We start from the raw sequence: 24,948 nt of genomic DNA on the forward strand, positions 1-24,948 counted from the left end.
TGGGGGTGGATCATTTCAGTTTGTCAGTGATGTGTATGCAGAGGAATTTGAAGCTTGTGAATAGGGGCGATGTGAATAGGGGCGTGCTCACTCGGCTATTTCCTGAAGTCCACGATCAGCTCCTTTGTTGACGGCAATATAATGTCTAGAAGAGAATGAGCATTATGATGCATTTACAGTTGGAAGTTTACATACACTTAGGTTGGAGTCATTAAAACTTGTTTTTAAAGCACTCCACAGATGTCTTGTTAACAAACTATAGTTTTGGCAAGTCGGTTAGGACATCTACTTTGTGCATGACACATTTTTCCAACAATTGTTTACAGATTATTTCACTGTATCACAATTCCAGTGGGTCAGAAGTTTACATACGCTTAAGTTGACAGTCTTTAAACAGCTTGGAAAAATCCAGAAAATTGTGTCATGGCTTTAGAAGCTTCTGATAGGCTAATTGACATCATTTGAGTCAAACTCAGTGCAAATCAATCCCAGAACAGCAGCAAAGGACTTTGTGAAGATGCTGGAGGAGACGGGTACAAAAGTATCTATATCCACATAACACTCAGCAAGGAAGAAGCCACTGCTCCAAAACCGCCATAAAAAAAACCCAGACTACAGTTTGCAACTGCACATGGGGACAAATATCGTACTTTTTGGAGAAATGTCCTCTGGTCTGATGAAACAAAAATAGAGCTGTTTAGCCATAATGACCATCTTTATGTTTGGAGGAAAAATGGGGAGACTTGCAAGACAAAGAACACCATCCCGTGAAACACGGGGGTCAGCATCATGTGGTGGGGGTGCTTTGCTGCAGGAGGGACTGGTGCACTTCACAAAATAGATGGCATCATGAGGTAGGAAAATTATGTGGATATATTGAAGCAACATCTCAAGACATCAGTCAGGAAGTTCAGGCTTGGTCACAAATGGGTATTCCAAATGGACAATGACCTCAAGCATACTTCCAAAGCGGTGGTAAAATGGCTTAAGGACAACCAAGTCAAGGTATTGGCCATCACAAAGCCCTGACCTCAATCCTATAGACAATTTGTGTTCAGAACTGAAAAAGTGTTTGTGAGCAAGGACTACAAACCTGACTCAGTTACCACAGCGCTGTCAGGAGGAATGGAACAAAATTCACCCAACTTATTGTGGGAAGCTTGTGGAAGGCTACCTGAAATGTTTAACCCAAGTTTAAATTGTTTAAGGCAATGCTGCCAAATACTAATTGAGTGTATGTAAAACATCTGACCCACTGAAATAAATAATTCTCTCTACTATTATTGACATTTCACATTCTTAAAATAAAGTGGTGATCCTAACTGACCTAAGACAGGGAATTTTTACGAGGATTAAATGTCAGGAATTGTGAAAAACAGTTTAAATGTATTTGGCTTAGGTGTATGTAAACTTCTGACTTCAACTGTATATAACACTTCAAAATTATATGGCAGCCATGTTAGCTCCCCCATTAATATTACATGGGGGAATATTAAAACAATGCTTAGAATTAGAACAATATCCCACATTTTAAAAATGGTCTGTACTCTTCGAAATATATGGCTCTGATCCATTATATTTGCAGTAACTGTTCCGTTCTGGCCGTCCTGCCCTCAAAGCCAATTTCTGGTCCTAGATTGGGGGCACGTCCAGGATCGGCCCTAGATTAAGGGAAGTAAACTGGGTGGCATGTCGACCAGAATGAACAGTTTGGAGTGCGAGCCTTGCCTCGCTCAGACATACACAGGTGAGAAGAGGACAAAGAAGAAGAGGACAAAAGGAATATCAGCAGTTAAAATGGAGGTAAATCTAAAGTAAAATACACTATAATCTTGTAAAATTGAATTGTCGCATTTGACATTATCCGTTACATTTAATCTTAGGTATTTAGATGTCACTCACTACCAACAGCTAGATGTATTTAGGCACACAAATATTCAAAAATATTTACACGTTCAGCTGATTTAATCATTGTTACCTGGCCTTAGAGAATACTTATGATTGACAGGCATGGACATTCCTTTGAAAAGTTTCTTTAGTTACCAAATTACTATTGGTAGAGGAAATATACAGGTTGCTGAATTTAGAGAATAATTCTGACTTGCGTCGCAATTTGGTCAGTGACTTAATATGGCAGACGGGCTAGAGCTGCATCCATACCCACTACTGTCTGATGATAATAAACTCAAAGCTTTTAAAAATGTACCCTTTGAAATGTTCATTAAGAAAACCTGTCTTTGATCCTCTGCACTGTAATGTGCCCCTGACTGCAAATGATCATCTTCTACAAAGACCACACATTACATACATGACAATGAATGTAGAATAGGTTAGTACTTTTATTATAGCTGTGACAAACAGGGTCATCACGTCGTTCATTTACAATGAGAGTAAGAATCCTGTACACTAATTCCTGAGTAAGCTATGGTACCATAAAAAACAACCAAAAAAAAGTCAATTTTACATTTTTGCCTTGACATTTGATTGAAGTTATGATATAAGCTAAGCAATAGACAACTGCCAGCAGTTTGGTCAACAGGTATGTATTTGAATGGAAGCGAATTTCAGTATGAAGAGTAAATTGCCCTTATGGAAATATTCCTGAGCAGTTTCCTTTCTCTCCGGCAGCTCGGATAGGAAGGATGCCTGGATGTTTGTAGTGTCTGGGTGTTATAATTCCTCCCCTTCTTTGTGCCAATCACTGCCAGATCCTGAGCTCGCCACCCCAGTCGCACGTTGCCACCACAGCGGGCAGCACAGGGTGCAGAGACACACACATGCATGCCTGCTGGTGTGCGAGCAGCGTGTGCAGCGTCCGAGCACTCTGCTGGTCGTAGAAGTGGACGGAGCCTGTGGAGCTGCCCGTGGCCAGTATGGACCCATCCGGAGAGAAGCCACACCTCACCGCATAGCCCTCAACCTAAACCATAACACCTTACATTAACAATTAAATAAATTTACACACTATACACACACCGCAAATGACCCGGGCCCGCATTTTCCACTTCTATTCGGACACTTGCAGTGCAAAAAATTATCAAAATTCAGATAGGAATGGGCTATTCATGAAATACAAGTTTACAATAATGCAGCTCGAGATTGCATTGAGGTTGCAATCCTCTACTGTCTGATTGAGACTCCCCCTATAGTAGTTAGAGTACCTGGTGGAAAAGCCCAAACAATTATTATTTTTATTACTGCTTTGCATGCATTTCATATTCACACGGTTTCCTTTATTACCTCCGTCATGCACATGAGAGGATTTAAGATAAAGACCACCTATGTCTATTGTTAGTAATACACATCTCAGTACTGTTTAGCATATCATTCCCACACAGGGGAAATAACATGCATAAACAAATAAATGACATGTTTATTCTAATTGGAATGTTAAAAAAAAATATATATATATATATATATTAGCACCGTTTAGCAGACAGACCATGTTTTTACACAAAGGACCAACGTTGAAACTACACTAAAGTTACAGCTGCTTTCTATAGCTAGCCGAAGGCTACTCACTCGTAAGACAAATATTGACAGCAAAACCTCAGCAGGTCCCTTTAACATTTGTATAACATATCTGAATGTCACGTTCTATATGTGACTCATCGGTGTAATTGTTTTTGTTTAACCATGTGCTTTTGTAGAGGACTGTAAATGACAGACCAGAGGGACTACTGCTTTTAGCTATAGAGCGGTTTGTAGAGCGTATGGATCTCCCATGCAACCGCACAGCCTCATCACCACTGACCTTGTGTCCTTCATACCGCCTCCTCTTGTTCATTCTGTATGGCCGCTGGGCAGAAAATAGGGCCATGTAGTTGCCATTGCTCTGCGCTACAAAGGAGTCCTGCTGGGGGTGAAGGGCTAGGCTGGGGCACGTGTACCGCTCCTGGATTCAATCAAGTGAATGGGAGAAGGTCAGAAAACATTCAACTGGCTTGGCATTCATACTCAAATGATACCATCTGTATTTTCTGCTATAAAAACCACCCACATGCACTTAAATAGTCAATAAGACATATGGCTGCATGGACCGACATTTACATACATTACAGGGAGAGGAAAAATATAGTATCCAACTATTATGGAAAACAAAAACAAGAGCTTTAAAGGGGCAATCTGCAGTTGAAACAAAGCAGCGCATCCCGTCACTGTTTTAGTAAAAAGCTGAAGGATAGAGGCTAGAAAAATGTAACTACTCAAATTCATAAACATAGTTATGGATGCAAGGAGTTACTATCCATGATATCAACATTATATACTGAACAAAAATATAAAACAACATATTAAGTGTTGGTCCTATGTTTCACGAGGCATCGTGAAATCTTCCAATATGCACAAAAAGCTTATTTCTCAAAAATGTGCATTTTTCCTTTGTCAAGATAATCCATCCACCTGACAGGTGTGACATATCAAGAAAGCCGATTAAACAGCATTATCATTGCACAGGTGCACCTTGTGCTTGGGAAAAAGACCACCTAAATGTGCAGTTGTGTCACACAACCCAATGCCATAGATGTCTCAAGTTGAGGGAGTGTGCATTTGGCATGCTGACTGCAAGAATGTCCACTTGTCAGAGAATTGAATGTTAACTTCTAAGCCGCCTCCAATGTCATTTTAGAGAATTTGGCCGTGTAACCACGCCAACACAGGACCTCCTTATCCGGCTTCTTCACCTGTGGGATCATCGGAGACCAGTCACCAGGAAGGCTGATGAAACTGTAATAAACCATTGTGGGGAAAAACTCATTCTGATTGGCTAGGCCTGGCTCCCCAGTAGGTGGGGCCTATGCTCTTCTAGGCCCCACCCATGGCTTCCTGACCAGTCATGTGAAAACCATAGATTAGAGCTTAATGAATTTATTTCAATTGACTGATTTCCTTATATGAATTGTAACTCAGTAAAATCGTTGAATGTATATTTTTTGTACAGTATAGTTTTATTCATGCTTTGAGGCTATATTGTGTTTATTTATTTACATTTACGACCAACATTGTTTTATTCCAATCTAATATTTTCAGTTCTGATGGGGTATGACAAATAAACTAAGCTGCATTTCTATGTTATATTCTTCAAGAACCAATGGGCATTTATACATATATAATTCATTTAAAAGTTTTAAAAAATGATTTACCAATCGTAGATTGATAAAGTACTTTATGACTAGTTAAGAGATTTTCTTTGCTCCTTACAAGCACAGTGTGTTTGCAATAGCAGGGACAACATGGCTGGGATGAGACAAGCTATCTAGGCCTTGTCCCGTAGGGACAATTTGAAACAGAGATAACTAGGGAGGTACTAATTGAAATGATCCAATAAGAAACTATCATATACAGTATGCCCTACTGAACACGACCCTGTTCTTTCTTACATGGTAGATCTGATTGGAGACCTTAGCGGTGGTTTGGAAGTCCCAGGCAATGAGCGTGCGCTCGGCAGAGTCCCGGCTGACCGAGTCACTGCTGGTCACAAACTCCCTGCCCCCGGTCAGGAACAGGATGGCCAGAGTCTGCTGGATCCGTGCCCTGTACACCCTCTCCACCTGGGAACACAGAAGATAGGGCATAAATTGAAGGTTGAATAAATATTGCATGTTGTGAAGCTTGGCTCCTCTAGCAGATATGATCACTCCAATTCCTCTGCAACATACACTACCGTTCAAAAGTTTGGGGTCACTTAGAAATGTCCTTGTTTTTGAAACATTAACAATGTCTACAATGTATTTATGATCAATTTTGATGTTATTTTAAAATGGACAAAAAAATGTGCTTTTCATTCAAAAACAAGTACATTTCTAAGTGACCCCAAATTTTTGAACACATTTACATTTACATTTAAGTCATTTAGCAGACGCTCTTATCCAGAGCGACTTACAAATTGGTGCATTCACCTTATGACATCCAGTAGTGTACATTGACACCTACTGGCAGAAAAAAAGTACTTTGTCATTAAAATGCACTAGTGGCTAGGCAATTGGGAACATGCCAGTCTGAACTCAAGCCAGAAGGGGTGCAGTGCACCACAGTGTAGATTAGCATGCCTCGACAATGCTGTTAGCTCAGATGACTCTCGGTGACGGACAGCCACAGCGAGAGATCAGACCTGGGAACAAATATCAAATTGAGTGTTTGACAGAGCCTGCCTAGAGTGCCAGATAGAATACTCCCAAAAGTGTAAACCTCATCTATTGTTTCCATTACGAAAGTATTTCAAAGAAAACAAATACAATTTGAATCCAGGTCTAACAGGGATAGGCCTACGGTGCTGGAGAGAAGAGATGCGGCTGACCTTGCAGGTACGGGCATCCCAGGCCTTGACCTCTGCGCTGTAACCCCCACACAGGAACACTTCAGGATCGTTGGGCTGCACTGCCAAGCACATCACCTTGAACTGGTTCCCCACCTTCACGATCTGCTGTCCTGAGGAACCAAACACAGAAACCACCACCACAAACCTCTAGCAAACAGGAGAGGAGTACGGAAAAATAACGGCTTGGATAAAGCATACATGACAGAGAAATTGGACACAGAGCCACTTCAAAGTCAAAAGGAGCCCTCAGATCAAGGAAGGTCCTGCACCACCCCAGGAAATGTACATCATATATGACAAACCCAGTTAGCACAATGTTTTGGCACAATGAATCAGTGATATCCAAATAAAGTACGAGACATTTGGGAAAGTCCTGTGATATTTTTGGAACTATGCCCTTAACCATGCAAATTAGTATTTGAAAACCAAAAGCAGCTTTTCTCACACACACGTAAAAAGAAGTCCAGATAAAAAGCTAATTTAAAACTGACAAAGAAATGATAAAGATATTTTAAAAAATAAACAAAAATCCACTGTTTTGGCCAGCAAGTGTCAACAAGCTTTTCCTTATTAAATTATAGTGATGTTGAGCTTTAAAACAAACATTGCAGGGCTTAAATATAATCAAGCCTGAAAAGGGTGCAACAGCCCAATGTTTCCGTCAGAACGTACAGCATAAACCTGCAAGGGGACCGTTCCAGACTATACCCAAGCAGCAGACCTGTCAAAGGCTATGTGAAATGTGCCTCAGGGCCATGCGACTCCTCTTTAATCAATCCCACACACAACCAAGACTTCTATAAGCAGTGTTAAAGACTCCCTCAAAAGTGTTAAATTCTAGTAAGTGTCAGACAAAACACCACCCCATATTTAAAATGTGTATTTCCACACAAATGAGAGAGTGTTGAGAATGAGAAAGTATCACCAGAAATAACCACAGACAAGGGACTCGCTTATTTATTGGGGGGAGCGAGTCCCCGTCCTATTGATCAGCAAAGTTTGTGGAATATTTCTTCAGGCGTGTGGCCAGGCGGGGTGCATTTCACATCTTTGCCTTTAATGGTTGTGATTTGGGAGGGATCTGAGATCTGTCATCGAGATTCAAAGCTAATGTTTGGGGAGACTATGAGAAACCAGTTATTTGCATAACAAATAAGGCCTTTCGTGTTTTAATTAAGAAACATTGATTAGCTTAGCGGAGGTTGAAGATAAGGGGAGGGGACCGATCTCTGTGCTAGAGCTGATCTCTGAACTCCTAGCCATATGATCCACAGCGCTGGCCTACATGATACGAGAGAGAGAGTGAGGTCATTGAAGATAGATGGAGCAAAAATAAATAAATAAAAAATCTTTCATTAGAGAAACTACAAAAAGCAGGACACTAGTGGTTGAGCTACATATGATATTATGACCACTTCACATATATTCCTCCCAGAAGGAAGAATCGTCCAAAAACACGATGAATGGCTGAAGGCAAAAGCATAATGTATGAAAGTGGATGCTTTCAAAGTGAAGTTACAGCTTCTGTTGTAAACCACAGCCTGTGAATATTCTTCCAGTGGCTTCCAATCACACTGGCCCAAGAACAGGCTTGAAAAAGCCCAAAAAGCAGCTGCCACTTCTCACTAATGCCCTTCAAATAAAATGCATTTAATCCATCCCTCCAACTCTCGATTGCTACTGAACTGTGACGGTCATTCTGTAGGCCAAATATGACTGCTTTAGGACTCAACAATTGTAATGAATTGGACCGAGCTTCTTGAGACAAACACTTAAGATGTCCGGTAGGGATATCCTTGTCTCATCGCGCACCAGTGACTCCTGTGGCGGGCCGGGCGCAGTGTGCGCTAACCAAGGTTGCCAGGTGCACGGTGTTTCCTCCGACACATTGGTGCGGCTGGCTTCCGGGTTGGATGTGTAGATGGGTGAGAATTTATTTTATTTTATCCATTTTGAATTCAGGCTGTAACAATAAAATGTGGAATAAGTCAAGGGATATGAATACTTTCTGAAGGCACTAAGTGCGGGCTCTCCAAAAGCCAGCCACGGGCTGTGCTGTTTACATTGACAGCCCATCATCTAAAGAACCCAGCCTTTCTCGTTGCAGCTGAGAGCCTCTGATTTATTGAAGAGCATCAAGAGCCAATGAATCACATCTATTGATTACGAGCTGATGCTCCAAACACAAGCACACCACCCCAGCTCCTCAGTCCACCTGCTATTAACATATATATGAATTTGTGACTGTCAGCGCAGACATAACAAATGCTGCTGCATTGATATTCTAATTCTCTCAATACCTCAGGTCTGGGCCATTCACCAAAATGCGCCATCCGGAGGGATATAAATCTAGTCATGGCGGTAGAGGGAGCAAGTGAGCCTAGTCTCCCTGCCTGCCAGATAAAGAAGCATCGCATACTGGTATTCATGAGTGCTGACCTGCCAGTGTAAAATTTGACTGATGGAGCCCAACTGTCATTCCAAATGGTCATGAAGAGTCCTTACTGTAATGTTATTTTGAAACCAAACTGAGGTAAACATGTTGTAACTTTTCAAGAACGCTCTGTGGGATATTGTTCCGATAAAACCCTAAAGGGAGCCCAACGGGAGCATCCTCTTATGTCCTAAGGACATCCCCTGTTTGCTGGGTCAGTCCTCACACTCTGTGACCAACGACAGGAAGGGGTAAACAGGAGATAATGTCACAGCAGTCTGGTGCCTGAGGTTTGGCGGTGTGTGGGCATGCTGGATTCTGCCTGTGGATCTGCTATCGATCACTTACTCCGAGCTGCCAGGTTATTTAATGGGCGGGTGAAGCAATTATCCAAGGGCTTTATTGGCAGAATTGACAGCCACGCGGGGAGAGGAAGTGCACACTGCAACGACTAACCATGTGGTGACCTAAAAGATGGAGAGCCACAGAGCTTTAAATCAACGCACGTACTTACATGTGTTTACGGTTGGAATAAAAACACTTAAGAAAATAGGATATGCATTACAGGAGGATTTAAGGGGACGGACTTTACAAGATTCTCCACTTACGTTGGCTATGCCAGTTTAAGTGCACAATCAGCCTTATATCAAATGCTATTTGTTTCAACGATTATCCATAGTTTTCTACATATGGCATTTTTCAATGGTCTAATGTTAGATCTTGGAAAAGTCACTTTAAATAATGGCACTTTAATAATGTTCACATGTCTTACATTACTCATCTCATATGTATATACTGTATTTTATACCATCTATTGCATCTTTCCTATGCCGCTCGGTCATCGCTCATCCATACATTTACATGTACAGTGCCTTGCGAAAGTATTCGGCCCCCTTGAACTTTGCGACCTTTTGCCACATTTCAGGCTTCAAACAAAGATATAAAACTGTATTTTTTTGTGAAGAATCAACAAGTGGGACACAATCATGAAGTGGAACGACATTTATTGCATATTTCAAACTTTTTTAACAAATCCAAAACTGAAAAATTGGGCGTGCAAAATTATTCAGCCCCTTTACTTTCAGTGCAGCAAACTCTCTCCAGAAGTTCAGTGAGGATCTCTGAATGATCCAATGTTGACCTAAATGACTAATGATGATAAATACAATCCACCTGTGTGTAATCAAGTCTCCGTATAAATGCACCTGCCATGTGATAGTCTCAGAGGTCCGTTAAAAGCGCAGAGAGCATCATGAAGAACAAGGAACACACCAGGCAGGTCCGAGATACTGTTGTGAAGAAGTTTAAAGCCGGATTTGGATACAAAAAGATTTCCCACGCTTTAAACATCCCAAGGAGCACTGTGCAAGCGATAATATTGAAATGGAAGGAGTATCAGACCACTGCAAATCTACCAAGACCTGGCCGTCCCTCTAAACTTTCAGCTCATACAAGGAGAAGACTGATCAGAGATGCAGCCAAGAGGCCCATGATCACTCTGGATGAACTGCAGAGATCTACAGCTGAGGTGGGAGACTCTGTCCATAGGACAACAATCAGTCGTATATTGCACAAATCTGGCCTTTATGGAAGAGTGGCAAGAAGAAAGCCATTTCTTAAAGATATCCATAAAAAGTGTCGTTTAAAGTTTGCCACAAGCCACCTGGGAGACACACCAAACATGTGGAAGAAGGTGCTCTGGTCAGATGAACCCAAAATTGAACTTTTTGGCAACAATGCAAAACGTTATGTTTGGCGTAAAAGCAACACAGCTCATCACCCTGAACATACCATCCCCACTGTCAAACATGGTGGTGGCAGCATCATGGTTTGGGCCTGCTTTTCTTCAGCAGGGACAGGGAAGATGGTTAAAATTGATGGGAATATGGATGGAGCCAAATACAGGACCATTCTGGAAGAAAACCTGGAGTCTGCAAAAGACCTGAGACTGGGACGGAGATTTTTCTTCCAACAAGACAATGATCCAAAACATAAAGCAAAATCTACAATGGAATGGTTCAAAAATAAACATATCCAGGTGTTAGAATGGCCAAGTCAAAGTCCAGACCTGAATCCAATCGAGAATCTGTGGAAAGAACTGAAAATTGCTGTTCACAAATGCTCTCCATCCAACCTCACTGAGCTCGAGCTGTTTTGCAAGGAATGGGAAAAAATTTCAGTCTCTCGATGTGCAAAACTGATAGAGACATACCCCAAGCGACTTACAGCTGTAATCGCAGCAAAAGGTGGCGCTACAAAGTATTAACTTAAGGGGGCTGAATAATTTTGCACGCCCAATTTTTCAGTTTTTGATTTGTTAGTTTCAAGTTTGAAATATCCAATAAATGTCGTTCCACTTCATGATTGTGTCCCACTTGTTGATTCTTCACAAAAAAATACAGTTTTATGTCTTTATGTTTGAAGCCTGAAATGTGGCAAAAGGTCGCAAAGTTCAAGGGGGCCGAATACTTTCACAAGGCACTGTACATATTCTTATTTCATCCCTTTAGATGTGTGTATTAGGTAGTTGTTGTGGAATTGTTAGATTACTTGTTAGATATTGCTGCACTGTCGGAACTAGAAGCACAAGCATTTCGCTACACATTCGCATTAACATCTGCTAACCATGTGTATGTGGCCAATTAAAGTTGATTTGATTTGAAATGCATGTAAAAGGGATACGAGTAGACCTAAACTAATCAAGAAAACACACAAAACATTTTTGGTCACCAATATGAAATACAAGTGACTTGGATTGTTCCAGAGAGTGTTGCTCACCTGTCTCCACGTCCGTCACCATGGCCGTGTTGTCAAAGGAGCCGGTGAGGAGGCGTCGCCCACAGGGGGACCAACAGGCATCTCGCACCGCCCCCGAGTGGGAGGAGTATACCTGCAGGCACTGCCCACTCTCTGCACCATCCCAAATCTGCAAAACAGGGTGTATTCATTAGTGCAAACTAGTGATGCGGGTTGACTCAGAACCCACAGTCTCAGTGGGGTGGACAGGTTTAGGGTCATTAAATATTATGTGGATGAAAGGTGGCATGCGGGTTGAATAAAGAGAGAACAATATCTTAAAATCTAAATATATTATTCTTGTGAAATGTGTACCTATAGGCTACATTGAGGTTGTTATTTAATTATTTTGAGCTATCTGGCATTAGTGCATAAGCCTAAGCTTCATGGCGTTCGTGCGTCAATTGCCAAATGCTTTTGGGAACAGGAAGAAAACGTTCATGTCAATCCACGGAGGCAAAAAGGACAATGTCGGAGTTGAATTCAGTAAGAGGAAAGGCGCGAAAGGAGAGTTGAAAGTAAGGAGACGGATGGCAAGAAAAGTAATGTTTCGGGAAAAAAATTGTGAAGTGGTAAATGAGGATGTTGTGAAGATCTATACAAATTTGACAGTCACAAGATGAGGTCTTCAAATAGGCCTATGGCATGTCAAGGGCACTGTAGCCTCCTGTTCAGATGGGTTAAATGGAAACTGAAATCTGGACACTGACTATAGGTCCATAACCTCTCACAACCTTCATATTAACTCCTGCAGAATTAAGCATTTCTTGCAGTAAAGTCATATGCCAAATGTAGGCAAAGTGTTGAGAAATATGATTACTTTCTTTCAGCATCTTGAGAGAATGCAAATGCTCAGTTAGATACCATCTGTAGAGGTGCCATCATTATTAGCATCAAAGCTGATTTTAACCACAAAATATGCATCCACATCCAAGCCGAATTGAAATCTTAACAGAAACATGTTGGGTTGTTTTCAAAGCTTTCTATTTCCTTACAAATGGTCAAAACAATATTATATCTCAGTTTTTTATTTTCTTATTGCACTTTCTCCTGTCCCTAAACGTCTTTGCGAACGCGAAAGAAGAGATGAAACTTTACCGATGCTTCAAATAGATTGAAGCATTCAGTCTAACGATTTATGATATTTTGGTGAGCAAGGGTTAATTGTGTCTTTTAGGGCAACATATGACAGAAGAGAAGCTGCTGTGAAAAAGTATTTGCCCCCTTTGATGCTCTATTTTTACACTTTAAAATGTTTGTTTTTTTATACTGAATGTTATCAGATTTTCAACAGAAACCTAATATTAGATAAAAGGGAACCCGAGTTTACAAGTGTAATCTTATTGTTTTTACTTATTCTATCTATTTTATTAACAAAGTTATGCAACGCCCAATTCCCCTGTGTGAAAAAGCAATTGCCCCCTTACAACCAGTTATTGAGTGTGCCACCTGTAGATGCAGACTCCAACCAAATGCTTCCTGTCATTTTGATTAGCATCACATCCCTGTGGAGGAATTTTTGCCCACTCTTGCATGCAAAACTGCTTTAACTCAGCAAAATGTGAGTTTTCAAGCATGAGCTGCTCATTTCAAGTTTTGCCACAACATCTCAAGTGCGATTAGGTGTGGACTTTGACTAGGCCATTCCAAAACTTCAAATTTGTTACTTTTAAAGACATTTTCATGTAGACTTGATTATGTGTTTTGGATCATTGTCAAGCTGCACTGGAGCTTCAGCTCACAAAAAACATCTAGTCTACTAGTGTGCGGGCCTCAGATTCTCACATAGTCAGGTGGTTACGGACGGGTTATTAGCAATTGCAGGTGAACAAACAGCTGACCTGCGCACCCCTAGTGCAAACAAATTCAGGTAGTTTGCCCCCCATTTCATCCCATTTGCTTCTGTTTGGTTCCTAGTGAATAGACCCCTGGATACAGTGCAGCGGTTAATTAGAGACAGTCATGTTTTGAGGAACTTTAAAAGGTTGTAATGGGAATTCCCATACACCCCAGAGAGAGCACAAAGAGGCTTTTTAAAATCACACACATTATTCTGTATCAGAAAAAAGTATGGTTCTTTAAGAGGGTGCTACACTCACACTTCGCCTAAGTAAATCGGTAATATGGGGCGTTTCAAACGGGACAATTTCCCTATAGATTACAGGGAAAAAGATACTCATCGGTTTCTTTCACGGTTCTTCAATTCAAATAAATTAGCTTAAATAAAAAAAAGTTGCCTCCCCCACTATCATATTGCTAAGTGTATGCAGGAGGGATCTTTTAATTTTATTTTATCTGTAGATCAAACATCTTTAATTGTTTTAAGTATTTTGCATCCAATAGCACATTGGATCAAGGGTTTGTGCTAAATTAAGTCCACAAGCAAACACTCAAACTACAAAACATGTCCACCTAGATCAATGGCTTTGGTGGAGAACTAGAGCTATTTGTGAAGGATATTTCGCTATCCCCTGAGTGAGACAGAGCCTGTGACATGATGACAGGGCCACTCGTCGAATACATCCTGGTGCTCTACCGTCACCTCCAGAGCCAACAGGAATGCTATTTTCAGACTGTGTGAATAAATGTCAATGTGACAAGGCAATTGAGGTAAAGCCGGCAATCCATATCTACTAGTAGGATCACGCTGAGATAATGATCTGGCGGCAAAATTGAAACCAGAGTAAAATCCCTGGGCTGCTGTACGTGTAAACAATCTCACATACTATTTGCTGCCTCCTACATTGGGGCCCCAGGCAGCCACACAGTCCTTTAGGATGGCATTGAATTACTTTTGAGAGGGGAGAAACGGTCATCTGAGGCTCTGTGTTCACCTCTCACTTTGGCTGGGAAACAAGTGCATATGCACCAAAAACTGATATGCTTGCATTCATTTGGGCATAGAACTTAGAATATACTAACAACTTTAGTGGTTGAAGACAGTGTCTAGGTTAACACAGAAAATTAATGGATTGCAGCAGACCTTGGGTCAAAAACTATTTGAAATCATTTGGGAGTGATTGAGCTGCCCTAGCGAAATGGAACTAATAGATTAGTTGCAAAACTGCAAACTCCTCCCATAGAGGAGCCCCTCCAGCAAACACCAAAAGTACTATGGAAGTAAAGATTTAAAATGGTACTCGTCATGAACGCAGGTCTGGATTGCAGTCTCTCCTTGTTACTAGATTTTTTACATTTTGGTCAACTATCCCTTTAAAAAGTCCCAGTGCAGTAAAAAACATGATTTTTCTGTCTTTTATATATGCACAGTACCAGTCAATAGATTGAACACACAATTTTTTTACTATTTTCTACATTATAGAAGAGTGAAGACATCAAAACTACAAAATAACACATGAAATCATGTAGTAACCCCAAAAAATAGGTGTTAAACAAAATCTAAATAAATTGTATATGTGAGATTCTTCAAAGTAGCACTTTGCCTTGATGACAGCTTTGCACACTCTCGGCATTCTCAAAACGGCCTTCTAATTCCCCCCCAGAACAAGGTGCACCTGTGTAATGATCGTGCTGTTTAAATCAGCTTCTTGATTATGCCACACCTGTCAAGTGGATTGATTATCTTGGAAAAGGGAGAAATGCTCACTCACAGGGATAAGCTCATTTACTCAAACTTTGAGAGAAATAAGTTTTTGTGCATATGGAAAAATGTCTTGGCTCTTATTTGAGCTCATGAAACATGGAACCAACACTTTACGTGTTGCATTTATATTTTTGTTCAGTGTATATTTCCACACGGAGGTTGGAATAATACTGTGAAATTGTGAAAATTATGCCTTTTTAGTGTAATAGCTGTCTGAAAAGGCCAACAGAATTGTTAGCCTGTTTTGGTGGGAGGGAGTTTTAGCCTCCCAAGTTCATAGACCAATAAGAGAGAGAGTTCCAAACCTCTTTGGCAATAACAGCTAGTTTTCAGTTGCCCCCCTCTCAGACCACTCCCTGACAGCACTAGCGAAGTTCTTGAGAAATTGCTCTTTGCTCATTTTTTGTTGTTGTACAATTTTCATTGAATACAAATCACAATAAAGTACTTAATTGTCACCCAGAAATGATTTGATCCTGTATTGGACCTTTAAAGGTGTTTTATTTTATTTACTGACAAATTGGCTTAATTCAGTTGTAGATTAGGGCTTATTTTGAGGGTTTAAAAAAAGCAAGACAGCACTCGCTAATTCATTTATCTAGCTAATTAACTTGGAGTGCCATAAATCGATCTCAAGCAAGAAATAGCTGAATGATTTTGTGATTTGAATGCAGGCTTCTCTGATCCTAGTCGTGAAGAAACAAAGGAAAAGTGCACCAGCCTGTCACGAGTGTGATTAGGTAGTTTCTACTACTTGACAAGAGGAAGGCTGCAAAAACAGCCCAATGACAACAGAAGTGGCGCTGGTTCAAATAAGTCATTTTCACCCTTTGGAGATTAGAGGCTTGCTGAACCTGACAAACCCTGATTCAAGTAGGTGGCAATGGTGCCAACTGTCGGTGCCATGGGAGACATCTCAGTGTCAAAAGAAAGCGTCTGCCAGCCCCTCAGGAAACGTCGGAAATTGAGTGGGTGGTCTCATGTGTGAAGGCCAAAACTAATGATGAGAAGTTTCTATGCCATAGCATATCCAGACCCAGAGGGTCTTTGAAGATCTGTGAGCCAGATCCGTCTCTCTCCATTTCATTATTGAACACTGTACTGCACGGAGCATGAAAGAGCACGGAGAAGTATGACAGCCCCCATACTCCACAGAGAGTCGACAGGAATGTGTGACATGTCAATTCAGGAACAAGCTCCTTCTTCGCTGCTCTGTACCAAACAGAATCCCCTAGAAGCTTAGAGGCAAATATTTTGGAAATGTAAAGCAGTGAAGACATTAGAGGGAATGCCAGAGCAACACAAAAAAAAGAGCTGAAAATGTAATATACTGGAGTAAGTGAACAGTACAATAATATTTCTGTCTATCATGAACAACAGCAACATCTAAACAAGTTCAGCTAAAAAAATCATTGTAAGAGAAACACTGCCCTCTAAAGGAAAAATTCTGACAGACAGTAGGCTGTAAAATGTGTAGGCCTAATGTAGAAAATGAATGTTTGCAACATTTTCCATTTCACTGGTCACTTAAAGTCCTGGCAAATGAAAAAATCAGCCTCCTAAAGGTTTCTAAGTAACAAAAAATATAAAAATTGTATTCATGTTATCAACATAAACACTATTGCGAGACACCTGCTGTAACCATGGTGACTGTGTACAGCTACAAACATATCTCCTGCTACTAAATGACAAATAGTAGCCTACAAAAGACCAGGGCTGGCCAGGGACATAGGGTCCTCTTCTGACCTACCCGTGTCCCCTACTGACCTGTCCCCCCTTCCTCAGTTTGGCACTAATTTTTATTTGGGTTTCCCTGGATTAACTTTGCATTGCATATTCCAATTGGGTGGCCCATTCAAATTATTTGTGAGATTGATCGACTTTAGACAGATTATTATACAAACAATAAATATTGACAAGGGCTCAATTAATTTGCATCCTCAAATAGGTTTTATTTAAGTAATTGGACGAGGAAAACAATTATGAATCTAGTGTTACTAACTGATCTAATCCCCAGCAACAGACAATTAACTCACAAGCCCTGTCGTCTGAGTTAGTCTGCCAAGTGACAGAGGGAGCCTAGCAGCAGTACACTTGCACTCCTGCATGAATAGGCAAATTTCATCATGAATATTTAAATGGTTAATTATACCGAGCCCATTGGTAGCAGGTAGCTAATGCTCCCTGGCGCTGTTGCAGGAAACGCACTTTTGCTCTGGATCAAAATATTTCGCTTTCTGCACCAATTGACCTATGGATGAGATGAATAGCTGGAGGTTCTATTTACAATCACTCAGTGTCTCACTTTGGGTAACGCCTTTGTTAGGGGCGAAGTCTAGGAAGATCCAGTCACACAAAGTCGGTCATAGACGGGTGCAACCGCCAATAGAGAAACAATCCACAAGGTCCTCTACTCAGCATCGACTTGGACCTCTGCTTAACTGTTCACAGGTGGACGGTCAAGAACTCAGCCGCCAAGTGCAGGACAGAAGCTTCGTGCTGAGGATTGCCCTCACATGACAGCTACACCACACAGCTAGCTCTCGCTTTACCAGCCCAGATACCTGCTTCGTGTTGCTTATTCCCACCAAAGTGGAAGAAAGGAAATATACTCGAGATTCGGTTAGCCAGACTCTAAACTAACCTTGCTATTGTAGAGGACTGCTAATTCCTATGTAGGTGACATTACATTACTGCTAATTCCTATGTAGGTGACATTACACTACCATAGCTGAGACACATAGTAAAACAGGTTGGGCCCCATACAGGATATCTCTCACACACACACTCACTGTAATCATCCAGAACACTGTCACAACAGGATACTCCTAGCCACAGGTGCTAGCCGGCAGTTCGGCCACAACTCCCCTGAAGATAGGGACGCATACGCTCTTACACACTGACCCCAGAAGACAGGGACGACGCACATACAGTACACACATAGCTGCCGAGGACACCCAGATAAGACACCCACAGATTGGCAGAAAGCCCAGATTTAGAGACAAACTAGCACACACACATAATCTCCCTCCCAGCCGAACATTGTGTGACTGAAGATAGCGCACACACCAGATCTCCAGATCTCCTTTTCAGCTGAACATGGTGTGACGACCAAGAACAGGCATGGCAGGATTCTACGATGACGGACAGACAACAGAGCCAATGCCGGATGACTACACCCCAGCCTGATCCAATCCGAAGATCCGATCTCCTAGAAATCAACCTACTTTCTGTTGTGTATATGAAGCTTGTACTCACTGTTAGCAAGGTTCCTTTCTGCTTGTCTCTGATGAGCTAACAGAGGGGCCCGTATATACGCTGTACCAGATATCTTCACTCATAATAAACCTGTCGCTTGTCGTACAATCTACCACCTTGTCTGCATCGATCCTTGACCGACTCACCCTCTATCATATCCCATTATCAACACTAGCTAAGAAAGAACGCACATTCTTCAGTTAGTGGTGTGCTTGCTATAGCTAGGCTACTAGTCTCTCGCGTTCCTATACCTCAAATCACGTACTCCCTTGGAGGCCTGGAGATTTTGATTGGATATTACATTTCAAGACCCCCCAAAAAATAGCTAGCCACAATGAGGTTCGTTTTGAGAAGCAGCTAGCTAGTTAAAGGTTGCCTTCAAGGTTAGCCGAATTCTCCAAATGAACCTCATTGTGGCTAGCTATTTTTTGGGCCTTCAAAAAATGTCTAGTTCTAAAAGGTCACCAGTGCTAATTTTGTTGACATTTTCAGCCCTCGCACACTGTTGCTCCTATGGCACTAATCTGGTGAGCACCTTTGGAGCTCCAGCCAAGCAAGGCACATCACTGATTTACAGCGGTTTTCGACCCCTCTTCAGCTAATTTCTGCCATGGTACTTCCCCAAGCTTCCTATTTTAGGGACGAGGCTACTAACCCTCGACGTGAACACTAAGTTAGCTAGCTAAACGCCAGGGAACACTGGCTGCACAGTTAAGTATTGGTGAAGCACACGACAAGATCTCCCTCCCCGGGAAGTATGCTTGATATAACTAGACTACTGACCCACTGGGCGAATGGACTCGCTAGCTATACAGCTAAGCTTCGAATAGCAGATGCATAGCCCGGGTCTCCATACCAGAGATATGGCTACTTTTACCACTGCACAGGGCGAGTCCCCTGCTGTGATGCAGTTAGCCCACGCCACAATACTAGGCAAAGCTCACTTAGAAGTATGCCATTCACGTTCTTCAGCTATCAGTGTGCAAGCAATAGCTAGGCAATTGCCAGCCAGCTAATACCAGGGCTACCGTCCGCCAGTACACACTTTGAGCTAGCTCTTATACCTACACTGGGTAGTGTTACTTTCCCCCTTATGTAACTTGCCCTCGATGGCTAGGTTGACCAGTTGTGCCTTGGTACTATGGTCGTGGGAGATGTTTCAGCCTGTAAAGAGCAATAGTGTTCTGCGGCTAACTAGTTATGTGTTTAGCTAGGTGAGTTGTACAGACCCCACGGCCAGGCTTTGAGTAGCTCACATATAAACCAGCTGCCAGAACCTTATCGCTTAGCGTTATGGCTATTGTTTTCCCCGTACTGGACGAACTAAACCAAGCACTCAGATACCTGGAATTATTAGCTAGCTACAGCTAAAACTGACCACTTACACCGCACAGCACTACGGTCAAATGAGGCGCAACAATGCTCGCTCCGGATAACATGGTGGAAGCCTGAGTCAGAATAGTAATCTCCTGAGTGAACAATGGCTAGCAGATCCGAAGTGCGACAACCTCACATTTTAGCGTAGTCTACGCTCAGTACCCAAACAGCTAGACCCATCCTACAAACGTTGTGGTGCTTGATGGTTACACCCTCGTTAGAGCATATAGTGCTTATTGTCGGGACTCCTGAGGGTTGATCCGATCCAGACATGGCTTCGGAGAGTATATGAGCGCTACTCGATTTGGCTATATCCCCAAAGTGACCGAATGAGTAATTGAAATAGAACTTTAGGTTACCTAATGTAACCCCGGTTCTATGATATTATGAGTGAGGTCTCTCACCGCATTACTCTTCATGCTTTGCGTAAGGAAGATGAACGTACTTAGAAGTGAAGATGGGAGCAGACTACGGCTCCTTATATGGAAAGTGGGTTGGTCCACTATTGATCATTGCTCCTATCCGACAGACGTTGTGTGATTGGACCTTCCTAGACTCCATCCCTAAGAAGTGCGAGACATCACTCATATCATAGAACCTAGGTTACATTAGGTAAACTTAGGTCTTCCTGGGTCGTTTTAATTGGGGCACACCGTAGCAAAACATTTTGCAACAGAAAATTAAAACAATTTCTTATCTGGCAAGTTAAGGTAGTCCCTCACAGTTTCATTCCATTTGGTGCCATACGACCCTGGTGAAATGTGGTAGGTAGTAGTGTTACATGGTATACCGAAACGTCAGTACTCTCTCGATATTAGAACATACTTTTGGGTACTTCTGTCAAATGTGTCCCATATCATCTACTGATTGAGAGAGGATCAAGTCTCTTTCAGCACAGCTGATATTCCCATAGCGCACTCATTGCTAGCTCTAGCCTGCCATGAGGAAACACTGAGCACGGTTACATATAATGTTCCATTTCAGCGGTTTGTGGGTGCAGCTCTGCCAGGACAGCCTTGCAGAAGAAATAACAGCCAGCACAGAGAAGCACAAGATTAGAAAGTTGAGTGGTGTTTCCCCCCAGGAGTTAACACCATCAACGTTTCCCTTTACTGTGGGATTATGTGATCGAATCAACGCAATATTAACCACTTTCAATGCAACATACCGAAACAAAACTAACTATGCAAGACTTTGTATGCAAAACTATGCAAGAGATTTAGTTCTAGGCATAGAGCATCAGATTTTATTGCATTGACAGGCATGACTCAGGCCCGTACTCTACACAGAGTACAGACCGGTGAGCCATAACCAATCAGAGCTGCAGTAGACCTATGCAAATAGACCCTTGCCATATATAGATGTGCCATTCAATTTGAACTGGACTATTTTACAGCATGAGCAGTCAGGATTATTACACAATTGTTTTGAGATCAAAGCAAGCGCTGCATGTCTGCCACGTGTGCACATTTGTTCATATTCTTTGCTAGTTAGTGCGTTATTGGCCGAGTTATAGCTACGTTGTAGTCAGCCATGTGGGAGTGATTGCTTCCAACAAGAGCAAAGTGTGTACATTTGAAGCGATCTTTGAAAAGCAAGTCTGGTAGAGATATATTTTTTTAATGTCTTAAAAAAAAAAGGTCAGTGTTGTATTTTGAGACAGGCTTGAATAAGCTAAGTAGCGAATAAGCAGAGGGTAATATCATTTGTCTGATTCTCTGTAATGGGAATAATGAAAGTGGTTTCTTACATTAAACACCACAACAAAATGTTCCGCCACCTCCTTGTCTGAAGGACAAGTGGATAAACTGGTTAATGTCAAGCCCTGCGTGTTTTGTTTTTCTTCCAAAAGTCTCATGGAATGTAGGCCTACATTGAACACGACTTATTGGCTGCTACTGTAGACAATGATAGAACTGCTATTTTCATGTTAAAATGTTATGATGCATTTTCTCATGGTAGGCCTACATTTTAATCAAATAGCCACAGTAGCCTAGTTGGTCACTGTTAAAACAGTAAATTAAAGCGGGTACAGCTTCAGTGTTCACAGTAAACGCGCACCTGAAGTTGCACAGAATTAATATAAATAGTTTTAAAACATTTTCCCTAATAATCCTGTTCACATCTGAAATCAGGCCATAAAAAGAAACATTCTACCACAGTGACCATGTCAATCAAATTCCATTTGATTCGGACATTTAAAGTTTGTATGTGAAAACTATTTCTAAGATGCACACTTACAGGTGTTTCCTGAACTCTTCACTCGGCATAACAGGGAGGCTTGCTGCTGGCACATGTGCAGATTAAGCCGCTTACATGCCCTAATAATTTGAAAGATTGCGCTGAAACCAGGGGTTTTAATTGGTGTATGTATGCTATGCCTACTTTGATTTTGACCTTAAGATAAGCAGAGTAAGATGTTTACATGACAATTTCCATACTCTGCTTACTGCCGTAAATCAATGTAATATCAAATTATTTGCGTGCATGCAAATGTACTCACCACTGGGAGTTTCTTTGTGTGTGAAAGACATCATGGCACTTTTATAAAAGAAGAGACTGCTTCTATGTAAATGTTGTTGATCAGTACAATAAAACATGTCCCAAATGGAAGGTAAACAGATTGATTTCATGAGGCTACAGATGGAAAACAGCCAAAACAAGCTCAATGCATTCACGTGTATTGTGAACAGGCCTAGGCTACATCTTGATTAACCCAGCCTATCAATAGAGATTTACCATTCAAATAAATGATTACCATTATGCTGTTATGTAGTTAGACTGGTAAAAAACTAATTGAAATTGATTGTATGATTTATTAATTAAAGCATACATTCAAAAATCTATGGAATTATATTGAACTCAAAATATATCTGGAACAAGTGCCATCCTGTGACTAATACGCATTCTTATTTTGTTGTTGCTGTGGTATCATTTGGGCATTGTTTTGGTATGTAGTATTGTGATGGGATCGAGTATTGTGATACTGAACATGGTATCTAAGTCAAAATTCTGGTATCGTGACAACAATAGTAGGTAGTAGTGGAGGAAAGGAAATCCCATGGGTCCTGACACACATAGCTCTGACAGTGACACAGGTGTTTCTAAAGACAGCATGTCTCGCTGTTATCATCCATCTTACCTGGTGAGCCACTTACATTGAACGTCAGATCTGTACACTAATTACCCACTTACCTGTCCCTAGGACTGACAAGTGTAAAAGTATGCCTGTGTGTAGGCTATGATTTACCCTACGACATGTATGACCGAAAACATGGAGCACTCAATGGCTCACACACACACCATTTACCACATCATCATGGTTACCTTGACAGTCTTGTCCATGGAGGCAGACAGTAGGAGATGGCTGAGCTGGGGCACTGGGCACCACTGGATCATGTTGATTGGAGCCTGGTGGGCCTGGAGGCTGAGCTGCATGCACCTGGGCACCGCTGCCCTGCCAGGCCTGGGCCCCAGGTACGGACGCACCCGCTCAGAGACCTCGGTCAGCAGCCTGGAGACAGTGGACTTATCATTCGTTTCCAAAGAGGTTGGTTCTTCTCTCGTTCCTTGTGTGACCAACCTCTGTCTCTTAGGAATGTATGGCGAGACACCAGGTGGTGCAGCCTGATGCCTCTTCGCTGTGGTCAAATTAACACAGTATTGTGGAGCAGAGTATGGTTTTGAGTTTGAGCTGTTCTCCACAACCCCTGAGAGACCCAATGGAAGGGGATAAATCTCCCTGTGAGGTTCAGACACTGTCCTACCATCACCACATTGTCCTATTTCCAGTTGTTTGTCATGGGGACTGGGTAATAATGGTCCGTAGAAGTTAGAATCCAACCATTTCTGGTTTCCTTGGGACTGCCTGATATCATCCATGGGACAGTTGGCAAGGTGAGGGAGTGCTCCGTCATCATCCTCCTGGTCAGAATCATCATAGGCCACTAACGAGGTCATTGTCCTTTCCCCAGAACCCTGTGGGATGTCAATTAAAGAGACAGGTTTAAAGCAGTGTTAAATGTTTTATTTTATTTTTTAATTAACCTTTATTTAACCAGGTAGGCTAGTTGAGAACAAGTTCTCATTTACAACTGTGACCTGGCCAAGATAAAGCATAGCAGTGTGAACAGACAACAACACAGAGTTACACATGGAGTAAACAAGTCAATAGCACAGAAAAGGAAAAAAAAAAGTCTATATACATTGTGTGCAAAAAGCATGAGGTAGGCAAATAATTACAATTTAGCAGATTAACACTGGAGTGATAAATGACCAGATTGTCATGTGCAGGTAGAGATACTGGTGTGCAAAAGAGCAGAAAGGTAAATAAATAAAAACAGTATGGGGATGAGGTAGGTAAATTGGGTGGGCTATTTACCGATGGACTATGTACAGCTGCAGCGATCGGTTAGCTGCTCAGATAGCAGATGTTTGAAGTTGGTGAGGGAGATAAGTCTCCAGCTTCAGCGATTTTTGCAATTTGTTCCAGTCGCAGGCAGCAGAGAACTGGAAGGAAAGGCGGCCAAATAAGGTGTTGGCCATAGGGATGATCAGTGAGATACACCCGCTGGAGCGTGTGCTATGGGTGGGTGTTGCCATCGTGACCAGTGAACGGAGCTTTACCTAGCATGGACTTGTAGATGACCTGGAACCAGTGGGTCTGGCGACGAATATGTAGCGAGGGCCAGCCGACTAGAGCATACAGGTCGCAGTGGTGGGTGGTATAGGTGCTTTAGTAACAATCCTGGGTTGTGTTCAGTTCAACAGAACATTTGACAAAAGTGTGTAACATTGAATTTAACAGAAACAGTACTGAATTACCAGCTGGGAAAAAAGTTGATTATGGTGGCCCAGATGGTGCTTACCGTATAGTGTGCTGCACAAGTTTTGCGATTTAAAATGGCCACACCCATATTGATCCAGGCCACAATTCACCACACCCACCAAACCGGAGCAAGCGTACATACCTCAACATAGACACATTCACTCTTAAATTGAAGCTGGACAAGCTAAGGAAGTTTAGAAGAGGTGAAGTAGACTACAGAGATGGCAAGGTCTTTTCCTGGAGAAAACCAACCTGCAAGAATTCAGATCACACCCACATCTGTTTCTTTCAACTTTATGAGCAGTGACGATGAGGATCATCCAAGACACTCCGCG

At 41.9% G+C, this 24,948-nt stretch overlaps 1 pseudogene; it reads right to left on the bottom strand.

The window, feature by feature from the left end:
- Window positions 1–2,321: 2,321 nt before the first annotated feature.
- Window positions 2,322–24,948, bottom strand: LOC115138273 (WD repeat-containing protein 25-like; annotated as a pseudogene).

Source organism: Oncorhynchus nerka, linkage group LG12 (genome assembly GCF_034236695.1).
Source record: "Oncorhynchus nerka isolate Pitt River linkage group LG12, Oner_Uvic_2.0, whole genome shotgun sequence".
NCBI lineage: Eukaryota > Metazoa > Chordata > Actinopteri > Salmoniformes > Salmonidae > Oncorhynchus > Oncorhynchus nerka.